The sequence below is a fragment of the Canis lupus genome, chromosome 4, assembly GCF_003254725.2.
Source record: "Canis lupus dingo isolate Sandy chromosome 4, ASM325472v2, whole genome shotgun sequence".
Classification (NCBI taxonomy): domain Eukaryota; kingdom Metazoa; phylum Chordata; class Mammalia; order Carnivora; family Canidae; genus Canis; species Canis lupus.
The window spans coordinates 39,491,197-39,501,482 of record NC_064246.1 but is presented as its reverse complement, the minus strand read 5'-3'; the positions used below and the strand labels follow the sequence as shown (position 1 = coordinate 39,501,482).

General features: G+C 42.8%; 1 long non-coding RNA gene across 6 annotated transcripts in view; it reads left to right on the top strand.

Annotated features, from left to right (window-relative positions):
- The first annotated feature begins 827 nt into the window (after positions 1 to 827).
- The window catches only part of LOC112651459 (uncharacterized), a 155,837-nt gene continuing 146,378 nt past the window's right edge, over positions 828 to 10,286 (top strand). For 2 of the 6 annotated variants that reach the window (XR_007410215.1, XR_007410218.1), the window contains exons 1-2: positions 829 to 901; positions 7,149 to 7,287. This is a non-coding gene — a long non-coding RNA (uncharacterized LOC112651459). Of the gene's footprint in view, positions 902 to 3,693; positions 3,848 to 7,148; positions 7,297 to 10,286 lie in introns of those variants that run through there. The other 4 variants (XR_007410213.1, XR_007410216.1, XR_007410217.1 and 1 more) reach the window with 3 other exon arrangements.

Sequence of the window (10,286 nt, the reverse complement as noted above, 5' to 3'; positions counted from 1 at the left end):
CCCGACGTGGGACTCGATTCCTGGTCTCCAGGATCACGCCCTGGGCTGCAGGCGGCGCTAAACCGCTGAGCCACCCAGGCTGCCTGTGATAGCTGCTTTAATTATTGCTCTCCCTTATGGCTTCTTCCCTTAGGTAGATTCCCACAGGAATTTAAATATCACATTCCACTTAAGATGGGGAAGCAGGGCCAAAAGGTAGCATGATGCCCAGATATACTTTGTGCTAAGCAGTACTTTATGAAAATTAGGACTCAGAAGCAAAACACAGTAGAAGGGTGTTTGAAACAATCATTTGCTCCTAGAAAGATCCTTCTTTACTCTGTATACTTTCCTGATTTATTTAAAACATGAGTGCATTTTCATCCCACTTTTGGGAATATATTCCAGACATCTAGGGTCTGTTCTCCAGGACATTGCCCTAAACCTGGAAGATCCTAGGATTCTCTTAAAAGCAAGATTTAAAGTAGAAGCCAGGGCACTCCTGGCTCATAGGAGGAGACAGAAGAACAGAAGGGATCTTGAGGGAAGAGGGAAGAGAAGTGGACCTGGAGGAGGGGCAGCCTTGGAAAGCAGGAGCATCTCTGAAGGAGATCCCCCCGTAGCAGGACGGAGGGAGAGAAAAGAGGCAAGGAGAGAGGGGCCCTACAGCTCTGTGAGAGAGGCCACACACAAATGGTTAAAATATTGCTTACTTCTATTATATCATGAAAAAAATGGCAGTGACCAGAGCTGCCTGGATTAGGAAGAAAGGGTGTAATTCCATCTTGGGGCTTCTGGTGAGTTGAGCTTGTGGTTCTGTGGTTTATGATGTCACCAGAACCCCTGGCTGGAATTACAGCCTTTTAATTTACAACTTGGTAAGTGGGGAGGCTGAGGGTCCATCATGCCTGCTGGAAATGTGGTAAGGACACAAGGGTCGAGGTTGGCCTAGGAGGTCAAGTTCTGGAGGCTGGCCCCTTCTGCCCTTAGTGGGTAGTCTTGGTGAAGCCACTTCTCCTGTTCTGTCCTCTGTTCCTTCTTTCCCTGTCTTCCTATCCCTCCCTCCTCATTTCACCAAGTTGCACAGCTTGATTTTCCCATGATTTATTTTATAAAAAACCCAAGTTGGCCAGATTCCTCTGGCCTTCCTGCTCATTAAGCTCACAGTTCAGACCTTGCCATCGAAAAACGCACCCAAGAAAGGCTCAGCCCTACTGTGAATTGAGTGGCTCACTTCTGTCTTTTGTTCTGCCTCCAGCCTTTCACTGTACATGACAAGGTCAGAAAGTGATGGTTTAGCCTTAGTAGAGTGACTGGTTGTGGCCTCCTCCAACATGGTAACAAATTAATACCTCATGGTCTTTGGTTATTCTCATTCCTTAGACTTCACTTATCCTTCTACTCATAACAAAAGTTGTCTGAATATTTCTTATTGGCAGGACATTATAAGGGTGACATCCAGAAATATAACAGAAGACAAGATAGAGATGATTGCTGTTCTCATGAAGGCTCCACCTGCCTGCCTAACATGGCCATTTTGGGGTTTCCTCTGAAACCCCAGATCTCAGAATTAGTGTGTCACAGCCCTTGTCTCCAACCTGCTCCTCCTCACGTATTCTCCATGCAATTTCTGCCACTGTCATACCTAGTTGCTCAAGCCTTTGATCTAGGAGTGTCCTGCCTGATGTCTCCTTTTCCCTCATCCCCACCCTCCAGTCAGTCAGCTAGTCTTGTCCATGGTATCTCCAAAATAGAACTGTTCATGATCAGTTTTCTCCACCTCATTGATATTATTTTATTCTCCCAGCTCTTAACAATCGCACCAGCACCCCAGTAGCACCTCTCACCTCTTTTCACTGTTCTTTCTAACCCAAGAGTTCTCAAAGTAGGGTCCCCTGGACCAGGAGCAGCCAAATAATCAGGGAACTTGTTAGAAATGCATCTTCCTGGGCCTCCCCCAACCTATTGCATCAAAGTCTCCAGGGGTGGGGCCCAGCAATCTTGAGCTTAACCAACACCTCAGGTTATTTTGATACAAGCTCACATTTCAGAGCATCTTCTGTCCAATTGCCAACCAGGCAAGGCACTCATAGCTTTTTATGCATTCTCTTATTTACTCTTATTTTACAGGTCAAGGGACTGAGGCCTGGTCTTGGAGAGTAAATTGGGCTGTATCACTTTCAAGCTGAAAACCCTGCTAGAGCTTCCCACTACACTTTTTCATAGCCTTTAAGATGCTATCTGATCTGGCCTTGGCCTTTCTCCCTGGCCTCCCCTTGAGCAACACTTTTCTTTGGACTCACTCACTTTAAGACAATCTAATCTTTCAGTTTCAGGAACACACAGTTCCCTTTTCAGCCTCAGGGCCTTTGTACATACTGTTTCCTGTGCCTGTAACACTCACTGTTCCATTATTTTACATGAATAACATGTTTGCTTCGTCATTCAGGCCCAGCAAAAATGTCACCTCCTCAGAAAGACTGCTTCTGACTGTCTTCAAATAGATTTCTCTGGTATTCTCCATTTCTGTTCCTTTTATGTCTCAGCACACAAAATTGGCAATAACTTTATTCATGCAATTTTTTAATGTTTCCATTACTGGGAAGTAAACTCTTTGGGGATAGGAGCTGTGTCTATTCACCACCAAATTCCTAATACCTACCACAGTGTCAGAAATATAGCATGGAACAAATGAATGAGTGAATGAATGAATGAACAGAAGTAGTCTAGATTATTTTTTGTCAACAAAATCCTTACATGTCCTTAAGGTCTCAGGCCAAATACTGCCTTCTCCAGGGAGCCTTCCCTTGTTCCCCTAGTGGAACTAAACTGTGTTCTCCCAGTGTTCTGGATGGCGCCATTATGGCACTCATTTCCTTCTGAGTCAGTGGGAAGGCAAGAGTATGGGTTTTGAGACACAGAGAGCTGAGTCCATAAAATAGCCTGTGTCACTTCCTGGCTGCTTGCCATTTTGTCTCTCTGAGTTCTCTCATGTGTAAGCTGGAGAGTTTCTTGTGAGGATGGAGATAATGTGCCCAGCACAGAGCAGGCCCTTAAGAAGTGGCTGCTACTGTTCTAGAGCTAGTTATTCACATAACCTTCTCACTCAAGGGAGAATGAGAGAAGGAGCTCCTATAGCACTGGCCTCTGTTGTGTTACCCATGCTGGTTGAGGGTGGAGGCAGAGTGAGTCCTTTGCCACCCCTCCCCATGCACGCCCAGGGCATGGTTTTGGTGGCCAGTCGGCCAGAGGACAGTAAGAGGGCTGTCTGTGTCTGTGGGTGAGCCTGGCCTATGACTCATAGGGAAAGGGAACACAACTGGTTTCAAAAGCAAGCTAGACCTATTTACTGATGCTCCCCTCCAATGAACATCACAAATAGATGAGCCAAAAACGCAAAGAAAACCATGGGATCATAGCTTGAGCCGAGTATCCCATTTGCCACAAGATGCCAGTGAGTAGTTTTGCAACACTGCTTGGAAAGGCTCAGTGGGCTTCTTTTCCACCCAAAACTTCTTCCTTCCAGCACTTGCCCTCAGCTGCTTGGGTGGCAGGGGATGCGGGAGACCTGGATTCCTGGTAGTACACTAGGTATTTGCCCTGTCCTCATTTGGTGATTAGTGAAGTCTGCTTTTCTTTCACGGCTAGAAAGGCTAGAATCCTAGCCTTGTGGCAGATGCTGATGACTGCCAGTCCATTCTTTCTCCTGCAGACTCTCTCTTTCATGGAGCTTCCTGAGCTGCTCTGCCCAGTGCTGACTTCTGCCCATGCCCATGACCTTCTGCCCGTGTCTGTGTCCAAGACCCATCTCCACGTTCAGCAGCATCTGCCATCTTGTGCTGTGTTCAGCTGCAGGGGGCACTTTGAGGTTAGCTGCTTCTGGAGGCAGGACTTTGCCATTGATTAGCTTCTTGAGTGCTCCCTGGGCACAGAACATGTTTGTGGGACTTCTGCTTCCAGGGCCCCCTTAGTGTCTACCAGTGTCTCTCACATTTGAGGCGTTTGGAGTTTATTACCTTCATGATTTTTGCCATAGTATGTTTGCAATTGATATTGTTATTTCATGTTTTTCTTCGAATCAGCACAATGTTTAATATCAATAGACATTTTATATGGAAAATTTATACCACTGTCATAAATAGAAAACCAGTAGCAATTGCCATTAAATAATAATGGTAATACAACAAAGGTAAAATCACTTTATTTCAGCTAACTCTTTCTGCCTGCCAGAGACGAGCTTGAGGCCTGCTTTCTCTCTGTTAAGAGAAAGAACAGCAAGTTTTAGAGATGTGTTAAGTCATATTTGCATTAAACTGTGACCTTTTCCTTGATACAGAAAATCTGAAAGAGGATTGAGAACAAGGTTGTTCCTGGGTTTAATGTTATTTGAGGCTACCAAAACCATTTTAGATATAGTGATTTTAGTCAACAATACTGTATTCTATATTTCAAAATTCCAAAGATACTAGATCTCAAGTGCTCTTACCACAAGAGACACATGACAATAATGTGACCTGAGAGAGATATCAGCTAAAGCTACAGTGGTAATCATATGGGCAGTATATAAATGTACCAAATCACCATGTTGTGTATTTAAATGTATACAGTATCGTATGCAAATTATATCTAAGAAAACCCCTAATACTTACATAGTGAAGGCACTGTGTTTTGCAGAGATTAACTTACTTTTTTTTTTTTTTTTACAACAACCCTATGATGTTGTATTGTAATTACCCCCATTTCACACATTAGGAAATTGAGACATGAGGAGGCTAACTTGCCTCTTTATAAAGCTTGTGAGTAGAGTGAAGGCAGAATTGGAACCTAGCTGTCTGATTCCAGAAGTCTTGATCTCAAATGCTAGTCCCTATGGCTTTTTGAAGCAGTCGCTTGTCCCAACATTTTGGGAGATGCTGGCTATGTGAAGGGTCTCATCCCTGAGCACAATGGGTTGGTGTAGGCAGATTCTTCCTCTGTGGGGTAGGAACTGTGGCCCTTGTGTCTATAGTGCTCTTGTGTCTTTGGGTCTGTTCTCTTTGCTGTGAGTGTGTTCTGTAATAACTGGGGTTATTACACAAGAGCACCCCAGGCCTTGCTCTCAGGGACCTCCTGGCGGGGGCAGTGGAGGTGGTGGGGGAGACATGCAAATGGCATGGAAGCGGCCACATGATGGCGTTCTGTTTCAAAGGGGGGCAGTAGGGTGAGATGGGCTGTAGGTGTCTCCCTCAGGTTGGGAGGTGGAGAGGTAGGTGCCTCCTGAAATGAAGAAGGGCATACAGGTTGTGCAGAACACAGGGAAAGCTTGAGAAAAGGCCTCAGTCTGACCAGCTGGATATGGGGAGGTAGCTTGCTTCTTGACTCCTCTGAAGAGTATATGCAAGTCTCTGAAAATCCTGGGCAGCACTGCAGGAAAGTAGTTATGCGGCTTTTCTTTCCCATTGATTTTTCCAAGGACACAGATCTGGGACTGGTGCATGGTGATCAGTGAAGACCTCTGGCTCATCAGAGAACAAAATGGAGGCTTTGGTCCCCCACTGTTCCCCAAAGAACCACAGATCACTGCAGTCTCTGTACACTGTCACAGCCTGTGACTCTGAGGTGCAAATTTGGCCATTCTGGAGGGGTAATTTTAGGGGTAAGTTTGTTTATTTGAAACCCCATGCTGGCAATGAGTCAGGTTTTTATGTGAGGATTTTGTGTTCTGCATATAAGGAAGTACCGCTTGTTAGCTACTACGAATGTGCCCAAAACATCTCTCTCCAGAATAAACTCGTGTTTTGCAGATGAAATGAAACATACTGGGGCCACACTCAGAATAGAACATCCTTGGCTTGGCTTTGTAATCCCTGGTGAGCCGCTGACAAGAACCATAGAGTGGGAACTGCCACACTCCATACTTGGAGCTCCTTACTGAAGGCAGGAGGCTTCAGAATGCAGAGCTGAAGGGCGGTGATGAATGGCAGACTGTGAACGTTTTGGGGGAGATGCAAATGCTCCCTGCACTATTTCAAGGATGCACATACTCTTGGGCAGCGTTTGATAAGTGGCGAAGGAAGGCTAGTTTTGGCACAGTGGCAAGGAAAAATAGTCACAATTCAGGCCTTCTAGCCAGAACAACTTAGGTTGTATCTTTGTGGAGAATGGAAATTGTTTGGGAGTCTGCTCAGGAAGCAGAGGCAGGTGGGAAATCTGACCACCTCTAATGCACTGAAGGACACTGGCTGTGTTGCCTAACCTTCCAAGAGTGTCTTTTTCTTTTTCCTTTTTTCTTGTAAAATGAGTAATTGAGGCCATTTGGGAAGCTTTCAGGTCACTTTCAGATTTGAAGTGCAGTGATTATCTGGGGACAGTAAGTTGGAATTTGCTGAAGTTGTTTTGCTCTGTGTATTGGGCAGGTTCTTTAAGCTACAAGTTATACAAATACTCTGGGAATTTATTGGTAGGACATTGGTAGGATCGAAAGCAGAGCTGAGTGCTTGAGTCATGTAAAGGTGGGGAACTGGGGTGATGCTGGGGATCTGGGGAGTCGAACTGAAATGCTGTTTCCTGGGGCTTCACTGATAAGCCCATCAAGCCTAATCTCTTTGGGTATTGTATTGTTCTACTCTAACTCAAAATTCCTCAGGAGAGAGGGCCTGATTGATCTATCTTGGGTCCAGTATCTACTCTTTAGGCAAGGGAACACAGGATGCCTGGAATCACAGGCTCATCAAAACTGTATGAAATGGGGGTGGTCTGGGGTGGGGATGGAAGCAAGAGGGGAAGGATAACTGTCCAGAAGGAAAATGCATTGCTAACAAAAAAGGTAGCATAATGCTGGATGGGCCAAAATAACAGATTTCCATTACTCTGACATAATTGATGAAGAGGAGATAATTTGGACTGTTACAATGCCTATTTTTAAGGTCATATTGAGCAAGGCAACTGTTCTTCTCATCCTGATCTTATCAAACATTTGCTTAAATATCCTACCTGGCTGTGTAAAGACAAGCATTTCTACATGTGACCAATGAGTTGGCCATGACAGGATCCTGGCTCTTGTAGCCATTTTTCCAGTCCATGCATGAGTAGAACTGAACACACAGGAGTAAGCGGAGGTGAAATTACTGCAGCAGTAATAGTGGGGTGTGTCTTTTCAGTTATTTATTTATTTATTTATTTATTTTCAGTTTTAGAGTTATAACCATGATGGTTTGTACCTGTTCCTTGGACCAGAAGGGGAAAAAGGAAGAGGAGGTATATGAGGGGAATTGATAGCAGCCCTGAAGCCCTTGGTTTACATTATTCCTTTGCCCTTTTGGGTTGGAGGTGAGCATGGTGAGCAAGTTATATTGTTAAATTTCCACTAAGTACTATTCTTACTATGTATTGACAGTGGAGAAACAGCTTTGAGCAGCATTTTCCAAAACTGTTCTATGGGATCTAGGCTTTGAGATTCACAAAACAAAACAAAACTAACCCCACAATAGTCAAATAGGCTTGGAATATATTGCAAGTTATATTGTCTTTTGGGTATTCATGGTATGCATTGACATTGATAAGTCCTGCAGCATACAAGCCTGTTTAGTTATTTGGCATTTCCCAAACATTTTTGACCAGGTAACATTTTAAAATGACACCTATTACTAGATAACATCTTTGGCTTCGAGGAATGCTCACAGTGCTCTTTCACTTCCATTGATCAGGAGCATGTGGGGTCATTGGTCACCTCTCCATCTTCTTGGCACTTAGAGATTTCTATCCAGTGACTTCAGACACCATGTTGAGTTATATTTGATAATTCTAAAGCAAGCAATATTTCCAGATTTTCTGTGACAAGGTTCATTTACCTTCCCACCAAATGTTTGTCAGATGCCAAGGTACAATGTTCTGGGAAGCACAGTTGGAAGCAGAAAGATGAATAATGGATGGGCACCCCCTTAAAGAGCCTCTGGGCTCACAGTTGTATGCAAGAGCATACAAACAAATCACAAAAAGGAGATACGGTGATAACAATAAAAAGATGCTCTATGCCAGCTCCAGGAGGGGCTTGGTGTCTCATGTGCATGCTAAGACACACAAATTAGGTACATTGTACCTAAAACCCAGCAACTCTGCTCTATGGGTATTCTGTTCCCTTTTTACTAGAGAACTGAGGTTTAGACAGTTCTGTCTCTTGCCTGATAATATACCATTCATAAATGATAGAGGCGAGGCTTCAAACTAGCTCTGACTCTAAAACCCGGGGTCTTCCCAAACACCCTGCACTGCTGCTATTTACTAATATGATTTCCCAAATCCCAAAGTCAAATCATTTCAGAGACTGTCAAATATTAGAATGGGTTCAACTATTTAAATAAGTATTGGGCAGCCCTGGTGGTTCAGAGGTTTAGCGCTGCCTTCAGCCCAGGGCCTGATCCTGGAGACCCAGGATCGAGTCCCACATCAGGCTCCCTGCATAGAGCCTGCTTCTCCCTCTGCCTGTGTCTCTGCCTCTCTCTCTATCTCTCTGTGTCTCTCATGAATAAATAAATAAATCTTAAAAAAATAAATATTGTCTCAGAAAACCTGAGCTGTGATCTTTGTCACTAGTGGGAATTGAGAAGAGGGCAATTTTCACCTCTAAAAGAACTTACTTCAAATTGTGTGATCAATTTGTAAATGCACTCATAAAGAATAAAAATATCACTGCAGGAAAGCTAAAGTATAGCTGCTATCCTGGTCTTTTGCCCAAAGGTAGACTGTGTGATCAATTTGGGATGTATTCCTCCAAACCTTTCTCTGTGTATTACTTATCTACAATGAGATGTATTATGGGAAGTATTCCACTGAGAGAATTATCTTGCACATTTTTTTTCACTTAACAGTATACTTGGAGCTCTTTCTATGCTAGAACACATAGTTATATCACTTTTTGTAACAACTTTTCCTTTTGAAGCAGTAACAACTTTTAAAAAAGATTTATTTATTTAATATATATAGAGAGCATATGCAATTGGGGAGGGGGCAGGGGGAGAGAGACTCCTCAAGCAGACTTCCCACTGAGTATGGAGCCCTACATGGTGCTGGATCCCAAGACCCTGAGATCATGACCTGAGCTAGAGGTCATGAGAGTTGGCTGCTTAGAGTTGGCTGCTTAACCAGCTGAACCATCCAGGTACCCCCAAAGCAATAACTTCTTATTTTGAAATATAAAAGTTGTATGAATAATATGAATAGTTCAAAGAATCTTCAAATACCTTTTAATATTTTGCCCTATCTGCTATCTGTATGTGTATGTATGTATATAACGTACACACACATTATATATATGCATATATATAAATACATATAACATGGTTTTCTTTTCTGAATCATTTGAGAGGAAGTAGTGTAAATTATACTCTGCTTCCCCTAGTTTACTGCATATTTCCTAAGAGTAAAAGTATTCTCCTAAATAGCCAAATAGTTATCAACATCTTAAAATTTAATATTGATATGCTGCTTTTATGTAGTCTACCATTTTTTGTCAATTTTTTTGTCAATTTTTTGTCAATTGATTTCTCATTTTTTGTCAATAATGTACTATTTCTCTCTGCAATCTAGGCTGCCATCTAGGATCAGATATTGTTCTTAGTCATCATGTCTTTTTGTTCTTTTACTAACATGGACCAGTTTTTAGTCTTTTTATTTTATGATATTGACACTTTTGTAGAGTACAAGCAATTTTTTATGGAATGGACTGTTTCCTATTTGAGGTTTTCTAATGTTCTCTTATGATTAGATTGATGATTAGATTCAAGGTTTACATTTTCAGCTGCAGCATTATAGAGGTTATGAGTCTTTCTTGGGGTGCCACACCTGCACACACAATGTCTGCCTGCCCCTTGTTAGTGATACTCATTTTGATCCCCTGCTCAAGGTGTTGTCTAATTTGTCTCCTCTAAGATTACTATTTTTCCCCCTTGAAACTAACATGCATTCTGTTGGAAGACAGTTAAGACTATGTGAGTAGAGTGCTCCTCACCAGTATTTCTCCCCACATTTAGCATCCTTTGATGATTCTCACCTGAGGCAGTCTTGATTAAGATGGTTGCAAAATGATGATTATCAGCTGTAACAATCCCTCCACATACACCAGTGGACTTTACATTCTGCTGTAAACCAGGGCCCTCCTTTCCCTCTGTTTTTTTTTTTTTTAACCTATTTATCGTGGACTCGTGGGTTCTAATTTTTTAATGGTTATAATTTGTTATTATCCTTAATTATTTTGGTGCTCAAATTGTCTCAGATTTGCCCAGTGGAAGTCCTTTCCTGTGTCCCTGTGACATGTACCCATAATTTTTTTA